Genomic DNA, 14,864 nt, shown 5'->3' on the forward strand with positions numbered 1-14,864 from the left:
TTCCAAGACCGTACCATGAAACAGTTAGCCAGTTCAGACATCATTTGCCTTTGAACTACGGTAGTATCTTGGTCAGGTCTACCTCTGACAATAAACGCTATATTGTGGGCTGTTTTTGTTGTTCACCATTACGGTTGTTTAGGAATGTTTCCGTTTCTTTAATTGACGTCATAAGTGCTTTTATTTATTATTTTATCTGAAAGTTTATAAATGTTAAATAGTCGAAATTTCAAGTGTACATATTTACATGGCTTTGCATTTATTTTTATATATTTTTTAAATGTTAACATTTGCAACGGTTTTACGCGAACGTGTGACTGCAGTACATTTGTTTGACTAAAATGTAGCGTGTTTGAGTTTACAAACATTTCAGGGATGGTGGATGAAACCATCAGATTTTGTGTTGAGATTTCTTGATGCTCCAAGGAATTTGTTGTATCCCATCATATTGCATATGCAAGCATGCCCCAACATGATTCTCCATTTAGTTATTTTTGTTTTGTTTCTGTTGTTTCACAAAAAAAAAGAAAAAAAAGAATGTACATCTTGTACAAGTAATCTATCAATAAAAGTTATAAATATTTGTAGAGTTTGTAAAACTTTGTGGCCCTCAACAGTTTTATGAATAAAGGTTGCTCTGGTTCAGACATCTTTGTATATTATATGTGCACATTTTTATTCACTAAAATGATTACTAAAAGACTCTTTAAAGAGGAGCCACAATATATCTGAAAAGCTAAATGAAAATGTTTTACTAGCATGATAGAGCATCAACTAAAACACAAGTCTTTTTTTCCCCAATTGAAAAATGTACTAGATGTTGATCCATGAGTCTATGTCATGTATGAGATGCAATATGGATCTGTACATCCGTACATCTAAACTAACATCGTAGTCACATCTGTCTTTAGCAAGCCTTTTTTGGATGGCTTGTTGCATCTGGAAACCCAAATCCAGATGTGTGTACACAAAGTAATTGCAGGCAACATAGTGGCTTTTTGTCTAAATCTCTTGGCGAAATTAGTCTAAATGGCGTCCTGTTGAGCAAGTACCTCCTAAAAGGTCGGAGCACGTTTAATTTGTAGCTTAGCACTCATACATCAAGATGGAGCGATATAGGCAAAGGCTGATACCCGCACATTTAGGCACTGACCTCTGGCTGGGGTCTGCTGGACGAAAGCAGAACATAACAGCATCCTTTTATGTGCTCTAATAATTGGCAACCTAGTACTGCCATCAATCAACCCACACCAAGTCATGGTTTCTTTTTCAACATGCACAAACACACAAGGTATTTATATTGGCCGCAAGTCACAAATAAAGACAAGCAAGCAGCCTATGAAACCTTTTAATTAAAAGTAAACCAAACTAAACTTTTGTTTTTATTGAATCATTGTTATTGCTCACATTAAAAGTGACAAAGTTTATTGCAGTTGTATGGCTGACAATACTAAAGCTGATGTAGGCTACTTTTTAGTTTCTTTAATACAACATTGTTTATCATATCACTGGCATATAATAAAACAAACTGCAGAAAATACTTCCCAATTTTGTACATTTGAGAAAGCGGCACTTACTGTAACATCTAACAGCTCATGAGAGTATTAGACCTTTTATAAAATGCTGAATTATATTCTACATAGGGCAATTAAATCATTTTGAAAAGGTATAAACAAGGCTTTTTCATGCACATTCCCCATTGTGTGCCATTCCTGTCTGAACGACAAGAACTTAACAGATGCTACCATTTAGTTTCACGCGAGCCTTATCAACATCAGCCGAACTATACTGTATGCCCATGCATAACTTATGTAAATAGTCTCTCCCCGTAAGTGCAAGGAAATGTTTACCTTTTTAATCTTTTCGACAAGACTCTAAAGAAGAAAGAAGAGGTGTTGGGAATTGGAGTTGGAAAAGTTCTAAGCGTCCACATCAGGTCTTCAGGAGCTCGACTGCATTTTTAACTTGAAGATACGAAAACTTCAGTCTTTGACATCCTCTTTCATTAGCAATAGGCAAAATGAACAAGGAGCTGGGCTTCAGTTACAAAATTAATAAAGTAAGTAACCTGGAAGCTTAAGAACTTAAGAGCTAAATATTGGAATGTTTACAGTTCCTCACTTGAAAAGGTGTTGTGCTGAATTCAAGCAGATAAACATTGCAATGCTACGACAAAAACCTATATAATTCTCATACCTTGTTTAGGTATGAGAATTATATCAACTCAAAGGACTGAAAATGGCTGACATCTTGAGATTGTAAAACTGCAATATAAATATTATAAAGCTGAGGCATTTCTACTGAATCAATGAAAATGATGATATCAAGCAGTTAAAATAATCAAAAACACATACAGACGCAAACTTTAAAGCATGGAAGTGCTGGGTAAAACTGAAAGTATTAAAACAAGCTTTAAACAAAGAAATCTTTTCAAAGCGATTTTAATTCAAAAGTTACCATGGAATTAAGTCTTAATATTGATTTGACCATGAAGACTTGAAGGAGAACTAAAGATTGTGAAACAGGCTGACAGCAGTTTGTCCATCTGGGGCCATTTTTGTTTTTTCGAGCCATTAAATCTCGACCAATAAGCTAGCCTGTTTCTTGGTCTGGTATTGCTTTCTTATTCAGTCTAAATCTGTTGTATTTTGAAGTATCAAACTAATACCCTACAGGACCTGGATCTATCAGAATAGTAAAGTAGCAAGAATCTACTTTAGGTGCCATTTCTCTTGCAGCATAAAAGTTAGAATTCAAAATCTGTTAGCCTCCACATTGAGAGACAAGTTACAGTACCTTGGTGGTTTACCTGTAAGAAGCGAGAAACCATTTGAAAGGTTCAAAAACCTGATCTACTCAAAGCAAAAAGTGGTCAGAAAGGCCACGATTTCTGAAAAGGTAGGCTTTTACAAATGACTGTGAATTCCTTTGTAAAAACAAAAAAAATACTTGTGTGTGTGTACAGATATATACACATATAACACATACTCAAATGAAAGACATATTATGAACTATGCATAAATATAAATAAATAAAACAGGCCTCTATATTTAGTGATTTTTAATAATGTTTGTTTTGATGGCTGATACAGAAAATGCTTATAAAATCATTAAAAGTCAAATCTCCGTTTAATCTAACATTGCATAACAATGCAAACCATTTCTGTTTACTGTTCAGAGAAAAGTGTTTCCTGTTTATTCCATTTTCACAACAAAAGCCTTAAATGGGATGCTGTATATTTTTTTTGTGAAAGCTCTTGTTGTTTAAATTTAATTATGCCTTCAGTTAGACATAACTAAAATATATTGATTCTGAGATCATGCCCTTCCAGACAGAAAATCAGATAAAACCAAACATTTATCTCTTGTTAAAATGCTTGGAGTTATAATTTTTTCCATGTTGAGTATTGTAAAATATTATACTTGCTGATATTAACGGAGCAAATTTCTGGAAAATAACTTAAGAACGTCTATAGAAAATTGCAGGAATATTTTGACTGGAACCAGCATTTTTTGCAATAGTGATCAATGCCGGTTTCATTTCTGGTTACAAGAAGTGATAAACAAACAATCAAGTCAACTCTCTCTGGCATTCCCATTGCTTTCAGATAAGCTTCACAATAGAATGGCTGGTGACACAGTGAAAATCTTTTCTTACTAGTGGGAATCAAAGTCAGATGCATCAGAGGCAACTGAGTTTTCAATGCCCTTAGTCTATCTCCCTCTATTGGGAGATAAAACCAGTTAAGAGCTCTCATGTGAATGCAATGCAGCAGTGCAATATTGAATGATGAAAATTTTGAAATCCATTTCACCGTTTACGGCATTTATTTCACACCATGCGTCACAGTCTCTACTCATTAAGTAAATGCCATTTAAGATGTGAACAGATGCTGCTGTTTGAAATGACTCCATAGTGACAGTTACTTTAAAAGTTATTTATTCTCTACAAGTAACTAAAGATTACGTAACACTTTTTGGTAACAAAAACAATGGAAATGTGAATATTAATAAAGTAAATGGTTAAAACAGCTATACCAGAGAAACTAGAAATATACTTAGTGACACTGAGATCAAGACTAAGCAAACTGAAAGCACTTTGTTCTACAGACATAAACGTCTTGCAAAAGCAGAAGCTATGATAATAATAGATCTAAAATGCATAAGAAGAAAGATAAGAAGTTGTTATAACCTTTATCATAATATTTAATTTATCATAATATTTAACATGTTACGTTTCAAAAACCCACTAAATCCAATTGTTTGTCCATATGGGACAAATTGTTTGTCTGGAAGTGTTTTTTTTTATTTTTTATAATCTACCGTGACTTTTTGCTGTGTATAATCTAAACCGCACACTAAGCTTTGTGTAAACCATGGCCCAGTCCTTCAGCTTCTCTGTTGTCACTGTCAATTTGATTCAAAGTCCAATGTGGAGACCCATATTGTGCCAAAAATGACTTCCTTAACCCTTACGGTCAACAACATGAAGACAGCAGGTTTACAGAACATCAAGAGAAAACTTTTTCAAAAGGACCAAAAAAAAAAAAAATGCATTAGAATTGCAGAGAAGCCATTTTATACTTATTATAATAAACCATTTAGAAAAAAGCACATTGTCAAAATAAATCCCGCACCATAAATATGATGAGAAAACAATGCAGGCGAAACAGAAATCTAAACATTTCAGAATTTGAGATGCTTGTCATTTGAGCCTTTGCTAAAGGGTGAACCAGAGATGAAACAGCATTAGATTCTCAAAAACAGACCAGGCTCAATTTAGACGAGGTAACAAAAATGCGAGCAAGAGGCTAAGCAGAAACTCACATGCAGAGAGAAAGAAAAAAAAAACACGCGTAAAATGTAAAGCACACAAGACGATCAAATGAAAATGACTAAAATACTCATCTAAAAATAGGAAAGCATGAACTGTATCCATGTACAATGTCACATGCAGTTTGAAAAAAAATGCATAGCGACTAAACAAGGGGCATTTTAGTTGAGATTACTACCCAAAATGGTGTGCGGTAACAAAATATCATCATCCAGCATCAAACAATAAAGTGCATGTTCCGTTTCTGTAGAAGGTCATGATTCTTTCTCTTGCCTCTTCAGTAATGTGACTGAGATTTCAGCAGATGGAGCCTGAGCATATCCTGGGTGAATGTTAATGAAAAGCAAACAGCCCACCTAAGCAGTTTACACGGTGTAGTTTCGCTGTGAGCCATGCTAAAGCGATCCCACCGCTCCGACAAATAAAGAGCACTCGAGGGGAAAATAATTATATGCCAATAACTGACTAAGGGTCAAATGTATTATAATGTAAATGCAAACATCTTCTTGTACTTCTTTTTTTACAACAAAATGTTAATGAGGGGGTAGTGCCTGAAACAATATCTTGTGCCTAAGAAGATCTGATTAATAGCGGGCCTAAGTACTGACGGTTTAACAAACAAGGCCTGCACACATGACATGAAGCAAATGTGAAATTTCACATTTAGATTGTGGGTATTTGCAGGATTGTCAAGGCCTCAAAGGATTTCTTACGGGATTTCCACAGGGCTACTGGGCAAAGCTGCGGTCTCACACCCTACATTCTAAGTGCAAGAGGTCAAAGTGGGCTGAATACATTTTGCTGCTACCCTGAGGGGAACTTTAAAATCAGGAATTCAGAAAAACAGCATTGTTTGTGTCCTTTGTGTACAGTTACGACTGAAATTCTTCATCGAAATAGTGCTTTGAGAGTGTGGTCACATAATATGAAATCAATATCGTCAATGAAACAGACCACACTCATTTTTGTGAGACATATATCCTAATAATCATAATAAAGTCTGTTTTGACACATATTGTATTACCGAGGTCACTGGCCACCCCTCCCCAGTTATTATAGAGAGCTCTGAGAAATTATTCTTTTGATACGTTTAGTTTTTGAGTCATCTGAAGAAAACCCTTTTTTTCTTGACTAACATTAACAGGTTGGTATTTGAGATTGTCAACAGCTGAGGCTATTCTCATTGCCATAATGTACACATTTGAGTTAAATTTACCGATTACATAAGAAATAAAATACAATGAAATAAACTAAACACTTTAAAAAAAGAGATGTTTTAACTTTAAAAGATATTTAAAAGAATTCTGGTAAGATCTTATATTAATGCTTACTAAATAAATCTGTTGTCTACTTGCATTGAAAGCAAGCCATTCCAACAAGATATAATTAAGAGAAAGGGAAGTCTTTGCTAAATGTTGTATCTTTTCAACTAAAACCATTGTAGAATATTAACATTGTTAGCATAGTAAACAAAAGAGTTACTACAAAATGAATGGGTGAAGATGGAATTATGCGAAATACCTTTGAGCAGGAAAGTAAAATCCTACAAAACCAAAAGTGGAAATATAAACACAGGAAAAAAAAGATGAAAAAATGTGGACCACTAATGTCGCTGCAATATTGATAAGGTTCATAATAAAACAATGCAATAAACCAAACCAAAGCACTCACAATTAATCATAGTTAGCTGGGGGCACTTCCAAGAAAAATGATTTCATTTCAAGGGACAGTCTCAAGCGGTCTCTAATGAGATTGACTTCTCAAGCTGTTCATTTTGCTGTAAGTTGGCCATTTTGACCAGCTCAGACGTTTATGAGTGCGGTGAGAAAATGGCTGATGAAAGACAAAACAAGATTCCCGATTCTGCCAACAATATCCGCCAGGTCGGGTTCTCAGCCACAAGTCAACCACATCAATTTGGACTAAACTAATTGACTAGCACATCAGTCTTTGGCTGCTTAACACAATTTCAGAAAAAAAACCTTAACATTATGTTGTATTATAGAGCAATATATTTCACAAAAACACATAACGATTCTATGACAAAGGGGAGCTTTAACAATATTCGGTGCTGTCAGATGAAAAAAATGCACTGTAAATCAACTGAAGAGATGATCTTTGGCCAGTCAATGAGAGATAGGAACAGCGATTTCCAGCATCCTGATGGTGCCCACCAGCTCACGCTTACAGTAGAGCTCCGAAATGTTTCTGAGGTAAAAAATGTTAACTTTCTTAAGGCTAAGGGCACTTGGGTCTGTAAATAGCCGGAGGGAATGTAACATAGTCTGATTATAGCCCATCTCTCCATTTCCCAAATGTTTTACAGTTCCTGACCATTAATCAATAGCAGCAAAAAAAAATCTCCAGCTCGAGCTGCTACAGTTCACTGAGGTGGTGGATTTCTAAGAGCTGTGGAAAGTTCAAGGTCTAACCATGACCAGTTCGCGACTACTGAACGCAACCATATAATATTTCACAATGAATCAGTGCATGCTTTTTCTGTGCAGCGGTAACCTTGCATAAACCTATGCCCATTAGTCAAATTATCTTGCTAAATGATAAATGAAGACTGGGTTAAAAGCGAGCCCATGTCTGAAATTCCCTTTCAAATGCCGTGTTTTTGAGGACAAAACAAATAAAAACCAAAAAATTTCACACAACAAAATCACTTCGCCTTCAGTTACCTGTAAATAATGAATCAGACCTTTCCAAGATCCAATTAAATCCAATAAAGAGTGTCTTGTGTAATAGTAACCTGTAATCAAAGCAAGACAGTCCGGGCCTTTGAAGCTTGGACACTGAAGCCTATTGTGTGCAGACTCCAAGCGGAGTGGGAAACTAGGAAAATATTGATGCCTTTAAACCCACGGGGATGACACGAAGAGGCGAATCTTCACAGGGCATAATAAACATTAGCTCTCAGCACAGTCTCCGCGACTACATATGCCGATACATAAAATGAGTTATTGCGCGCGCGATAACACACTCTCCACTTTAGCGGCCTCGTAGTAACGCTAATAAATGTCATAGGTACATAATCCCCGACACGTTTATGGAAACAGATCTCTCCTGTTAAGTTCTTTTACACTCTGTCCCCCGGGGCCCAGATATACTATATTGATGAACACATTAAGAAAGCATGATTTGACTCGAGAAACGCCTACATTAGATGAAGCTGTGAAAGATGAATTCAATTGTAATTTGAATAACGCAGCCGGGACCAGATTACTCAAAACGGGTGGCAGGGAATTGTCTGCTCGGAAATTGAGTTGCACTTGTTAAGTCGAGTACTCATCACCCAAAATAGCATTTGCTATCATATCTAGTGTTAATACAAAGACTCATTGATAAACCACTTTAGAGGCAAATCCTGTTTGCATGGCTAACCTCTTTAAACCCTCTTAATTTCATCCTCTCATTTATCATCGTGCCACCAGAGCACATTTTCAATAAGTTTGTCAGATAGCTCATAAGCACAACACCGCTTTTCTAGTGCACTGCTGAAGGGCCACAGAAAATAAAGCTGTTCCAAAAGGTAGGCAGCTTAATTACGCTGCCTCCTAAGATACCTTGTTACGGCCAAATTTGAAGAAAAGCGTTGGATGCTTTGAGGAGAAGGTATCCCAGAGTGCAATGCAACAAGCTTAGGGAAAAAACAAACTTCTATTTCATTCAACACTGGAAAGTATCAATAAAAAATGCACAAAGAAAGTTATTTTAAAAAGACTAAAGAGTTTAGAGGAAAAACACATCGAAGATGGTAAATGTTATTAAATAAATAAAATAATACATAAAAATAATGGATAAAAAATAAACTGAAATAATTACTAAATAAAAACGTATTATTCAACTGCTTGGAAAGCATAGTGTGTGCATCCATATATCCATTTATGGTATGATATACACACCATGCTATATATAATATATATGTAATACGTGTGCATAAGTTGGATAAAAGCATCTGCCAAATGCATAAATGTAAGTAGCATTGTGTATCGAATGGCAACATGCTAACCTCAGACTGTACTGAAACTGTATTGAGTGGCATGTGGTTACCATGTAGAGTGTTCCAAATTGGTCACATATAATGTTCCATGATACTTAGCATGCTGCCTCACAAGACAGTTGTCTATGTAGGCAGTAGCTTTAAGCTTGGACACTCAAGCCTATTCCTCACTACTGTAGGTTGTGGAATACAGCAGAATATCAGTTAACATTTAAAATGACGTCCTAATGAACGCACAGTTGCTTACCATGGAACATGAGCAGTCTGTAGCAAAGTGCTCTGGCCTGAGTGAGTTTTCTGACAGCTGTTTTCAGCATGCGTATCCATATTAAGTCCCATATTACACTACAGACATTGAAAAGACAATGCTGTCAAAATTTCTCAAGGAAATTACTTCATACATACAACAGATACACCAATATGGCTGACAAACTGCACATTAAAAGTGTTAAGGGTACACCACGGCTGGGTTTTATCCAAGATGGCTGATTAATGGAGGTCTGCCTTGTGTAATATGAGGGGGTGGGGGGGGGGGGGGGGGGTCTGATCGCAGTTATGGCTCTCCAGGACACTGGGCCGACACGCAGCGGGCGAATGACATGGCTGATTTGGAATGTAATGTGTTAGGAGTGAATCTGACCTCAGTGTAGACTGGACTTTTTCTGTTTTATGAGTGCATGCTAAAAGAGACTTCCTGTGGGTTTTTGAACTTTCATTCAGTTCGAATAACACATAAAAAGTCAGCCATTGGCTTCAGACTTGCTCTCTGCATATTGCATCATTGAACAATGAATATTAATTCCATTGATATTCTGTTCACACTGGCTCTTGTCACTTTCAAATAAAAACTCAACTGTAATATAGAATTTAAGTACTATATATTATTGTGTGCATATAAATTATAATTATATTATTATATTATAAACTTGGGATTAGCATTTTTTTAAAGAAATTCTCTTATGCTTTCCAAAGCTGCACCAATTTGTTCAGTAAAAATAATAATTCACATACAAACACACATATACACACCATGTATGTCCGTGTAAATATGCCAATTTGAGAGAGAACAGTTTAGGAGGGCATTTTTGATTATAGAAATAATTTTCTTGGATTTGAAGCTGTGTGTGCAATACAAAGACCTTTTGTCAATCTACTCTACTATTTGTTGAGAAATGTAGCTCATTAATGGAGAAATAACACACATTTTAAAAACAGCTGAACTACTGTCAGGCTACAGGGAAAACAATAGCCTAGTTAATTTAACAGCATCGGTTCTTTTTCTAGTTAGTTACTCTCCAACACCGGTAGCATCTAATTATAGAGCCGTTCTATTCTCCATGCCAAAGTTGAGGGTCAAAAAGCCTACTCCTATCTACAGGAAAAGTGTGTGGGAGAAAACAATGTCTAATGCACCAGACCCCTCACAGTTCATTTCAATATATAGACACTGAACACTACTGTAGCTTCAGGTATTCTCTTCAGATCTGAGGAAGATCAACGCAAAGGTTGTTTCATCTTTTATGGATCTCGTTGAAAACAAGAGATTGCCTCGAAAAGTCTGAATGGAGGACAAAGAGTTTGAGGGAGCAGGAAAGGCGGCAGGCGCGGAGCAGCACTGTTTGCTACGAGGCACTGCTCTTTTGAAATTGTTTATATGGGAATAGATCCCCATGGCCGGCTAATCGTATGGTTTTAGCAATCCCGATGGAGGCCCAGGCTTTCTGAAGCTTCTCTTGTTTGCGATAGCCTCTGTGATATTGCCCAAAAGGCTTGAGAACTAAGGAGTAATTTTCTGGATAGATGGTGTCATGAAAGCAGTCAATTATGAGGTCTCTTAGGGTTGTGGTTTGAGTCATATTATTTGTTTTATGTACTTTTTGAAGCATTAGCTTTAAAGTTAAACAGCTGAAGGGTCCCTCTCCCTTTCTGTACACATTGTGGTGTTATGATAATTATTGGCTGTCTGTGGGCACATACAAACTGTTTACTTAAAGGTTACTCCGTGACACAGATAGAGATTTAAGTGAAAAAAGTCCATGGGCGACTGCAACACCATATAACACCGACGCAAGAGAACACAGAGAGGACAGATCAGGCAGAACAAAGGAGATGCTCCAGAATCTTAATTAGCAAGCATCAAGGGAATGAAAGAGCTGCCTTGGCTGGTGATTGTTGTTGATCAATAGAACAACAAGTCCTGAGGAAGAGACTGGAGCAGATATTATTGCTTAAGGACTTACCATAAATCAAACACACTAATAACAGTCAGCCGATCGAGACAAGTGGTGAAACACAACTGAAAGCAGCTTCATTGTCAAAGATTAGCTACGACAAACTAGACAGTGTGTTTGGGCTTTTCTTTTTTTACATTTACATTTATGCATTTAGCAGACGCTTTTATCTAAAGCGACTTACAGTGCATTTTTTTTTTTTACCTAACATCGTTCCCTGGGAATCAAACCCACAACCTTTCACACTGCTAAAGCAATGCTCTACCACTGAGCCACATTTTACAATTGCTGTCAAGGCGAACTATAACAAGCTTAATTTAAAAAGCCTATTGACTAGCTGCTGGCTTTTACTACAAATAAAACTAAAAAGCCATAGTTAAGCCATAGTAACCAGCAATTAACCATGGTTTCGCTACACTAATCATAGTTTAACCCTGGTATTTGTAGTAAAACTGGTTATAAAATTGGTAATTAGTTCACCAAAAACCATGGTTACAACACTTTTAAAGGATGGAACACTGTGAAACTGATACGCTAAAGAGTTTTGACAAATGACAAATTTGTCAATTTCATGCATGATTTTGCTTCAGTACAGTTGACTTTTAATGCAATTAATAAAACTTAAATTACATAAATAATTACCGAATAGTTTATAATTATAGAATTCCTATTCTTATTTTTTCAACAAAACAAAACAAAATATTTTTAATATTTAATAGGCTACTTATTTATAATATTTGTAATATATCATATTTATTTTTTGTAATTCTGTAAGTGCATGGCCATAAAAAAAGAGAGATCTGTTCGTGCATTAACAAGTGACAAAACACATAATTGCACAAAAGAAAAATATTGGCAATAATAGTTTTAGCCTTTGATGCTTGAACTGTACTCCGATTGTGCAGCATGTACTTACAATAATTAGTGAAGAATTGCAGATGAAATTATTGCTTTAGGTGACTGAAGGTGAGAGAAGGGCAGAGTTTTCTGCAGAAAAGTGTAGCTCAAAGCAAAAACTGCAGAGGTTTATTGATTATGAAAATGCATTTTCTCCTTTGAACTATAAAAATACACTGATGATATACAGTGCGTCTTATGTGAAGTCAGAGACTGGAGTTATTCCACTCACTTGAGCAAATGAATGATATCATTTACCACAATCACGGAGGAGGAAAAATCAATCAATCTAGGTAATTATATTCAAATTGTGGACCTCTGGAACTTGTATGGATTTAATATGTTTCTTTGGTTGGGTGGATTCTTAATACAGTAGATGCAGTGACTTGCTTCCAGTTAAGCTTAGGGAATAATAACATTTCCTGTGCAATCAGCATGGTAACTTTCTCAGTGAGTGCTTGATGTCTGCTGCAATTACTGTGTCTTTCTATAATATGCATTTCCACTGAAATGGAATCAAGCTGGATAATTCGTAGGAGATGCAGAAAAATGAAGAAATATAACAGAGGAAATTCAGTTTGTTTCAACATTTTCAACAGCAAACAGCCACGAGCATCAGCATTTCCATTGTTGTGCCCAGATAATGATATTCACCGCTTGCTATGCGAAGCCTGCTATAATACAACCGAACGATTATAATGACAATCTCTAACATTAATCTGATTGCGGTAATTGTTTCTTGGAGGCAGATTTTTACATCCGGACTGCTGACTACCTGTGGCAGGGTCCTAAACGTATTAAATTAGGTTTATTCAAAATCAAGACTTTGCCATGCTTCACTGTCATCCCTTACATAATTTACTGACATAAGAGCTAATAAAACACAATGTTTTTCACATGGGCGCTCATATTTACAGGTAGGTAAATAATTAGAATCATATGGTAAAATAATAGGCTTTATCCCACTCAAAAATTCAGTAGCTCGGGGCAGTGCTGCAATCTGAGTGGCTTTGTTCTTAAATTGAGTTTTTACTAGTGCTTACTGACTGATATGCCCCATCAGTCTTTCCCATTAAAAGCCCCAGGGATAACTAAACAGGCCTACTGAAACACGAGTGCTCATTTAAATCTGATACGAAGGATTAATGTAAAATGAGATATGATAATAAAATAAAAAAAACCTTAGTCTTAAGATATTTGATTCTGACACAAAATTTCATAAAGCAGTTTCACTCACAGTGTAATAATGACTTGCTTATTGCAAGCACAAATACTGGGAACCAAAAATTGATTCTTAATCAAACTATGTTCAAATCTGATCATATTGTCACATGCATTTTTTTATGCATATGTACAAAACACTATACTAACCATATTTTTGTGAATGAATGACAAACAGTGCAACCGCTGTAGTCCGATTCCAAAACACATGACTCTTAAAGAGATTCAACTGAGTCTTTTTAGAGATTCAAAAACACATACAGCTTACAACTAACCACTGAATGTACATAAGTAGGTAGGTATTGATTTAGAAAGTATTTTATGAACATGAATTAAATAAATATCCTTTTACATTTCTTTAAGCAAAGGTTCAATTGGATTTATCTCGTCTCTAAAATGACTGGTATTGTAAAGTCTGTGTAACCTGGAAACACACAATGGTTTCAAATGGAACTGCACTTTTGCCCTTAAAACAATCTTTAATGAAACCATTAAGGAAAGAGAAACCAGAATAGTTCAAATCTTTACGATTGGCACTCTTAAACACAAAGCTCTTCTTTTATTTGCCGATGACCTTTCACACATGTAACATGCTAGTCTAGCAGAACCATTACTACAGCGGCAGTGATGATGTATTGTGTGTGTTATTTTTGAATTAGTACAACAGCAGGTTATAAAAGTGCAGGTTCATACGCTATAGGTGGTATAATGAGCCTAATGATAAATTTTGCTGCATGTGAATTCACTCATGTTTTGCACACTTTTCTCTCCAAAGGGTTTAGCTGAAAGCCAACAGATCTAACGTGGCTCTGTCATGGACTTGCCATCCACTAATGCTGGATCTGTCAACAAAGCCATGTCCTGTAGGATAATGGCCACATAGTTTCCAAATGCAAAATATTCAGACTTTTTTCCCCCCTCACACTTGAATGAGATAGCATTTATAACACAATCCGTAAGCCAGCAGCCCAGTAAACATCTTGACAAGGTATCAGCAAATATTATTTGCTCCATTAATAAGCAAATCAATTTCCCGGAAAGAAATATAACAAGACACCAGGGGAGCGGGAAAGGGGGGGTGAAGCATGCCAAGTGTGTGATGGACATTTTGTACAAAACAACCCAATAGTCCTCGCAATGTTTTCCAGCACACTTTGTTCTCCACACTGATCTTGTCCCTGGAAGTACATAATTACAGTCTGTTAGAGCTGGCTGCCGGTTTCTAAATGATAACACGGCATTCACGCTCGTTTTCTGGGCATCACAAGACATCAGTGTGCTGAGGAACAGAGCATGGAGAAAAGCATGTGGGGAAATGCTAATTATTCTGCCACATCCGAGATGTCCATCAAAACCCCCTGTACCTAATAAAAAAACAACAACAACAGCAACCAGTCAAACGAGCGCAAATCAGATGTAAAGTAAAAAGGCTCCTGTCTTGTTATCAGAACATATGGACGACATAAACCCATTTACTTTGGTGCAACCAATCTGCCATTTAGTTTGGAAGAAAAAGTGGCGTTCAATAAATCAAGCAGCGACTACACAAGGACAGTGACATTAAAATGGAGAAAAAGAACATGCCTCCACACACGGAAAGACAGACAGGCATACAAACATGGAGACAGCCCCAGTAATCCTCATGCTTATGCATTCACAAATGCTCTTGAGGAAAA

The 14,864-nt window shown here is 36.3% G+C and overlaps 1 long non-coding RNA gene across 1 annotated transcript in view; it reads right to left on the bottom strand.

The window, feature by feature from the left end:
• Positions 1 to 14,864, bottom strand: part of LOC127964514 (uncharacterized) — a 116,394-nt gene that overhangs the window by 44,367 nt on the left and 57,163 nt on the right. The gene's annotated exons all lie outside the window — the stretch shown is intronic.

This window comes from Carassius gibelio, chromosome B9 (genome assembly GCF_023724105.1).
Source record: "Carassius gibelio isolate Cgi1373 ecotype wild population from Czech Republic chromosome B9, carGib1.2-hapl.c, whole genome shotgun sequence".
Classification (NCBI taxonomy): domain Eukaryota; kingdom Metazoa; phylum Chordata; class Actinopteri; order Cypriniformes; family Cyprinidae; genus Carassius; species Carassius gibelio.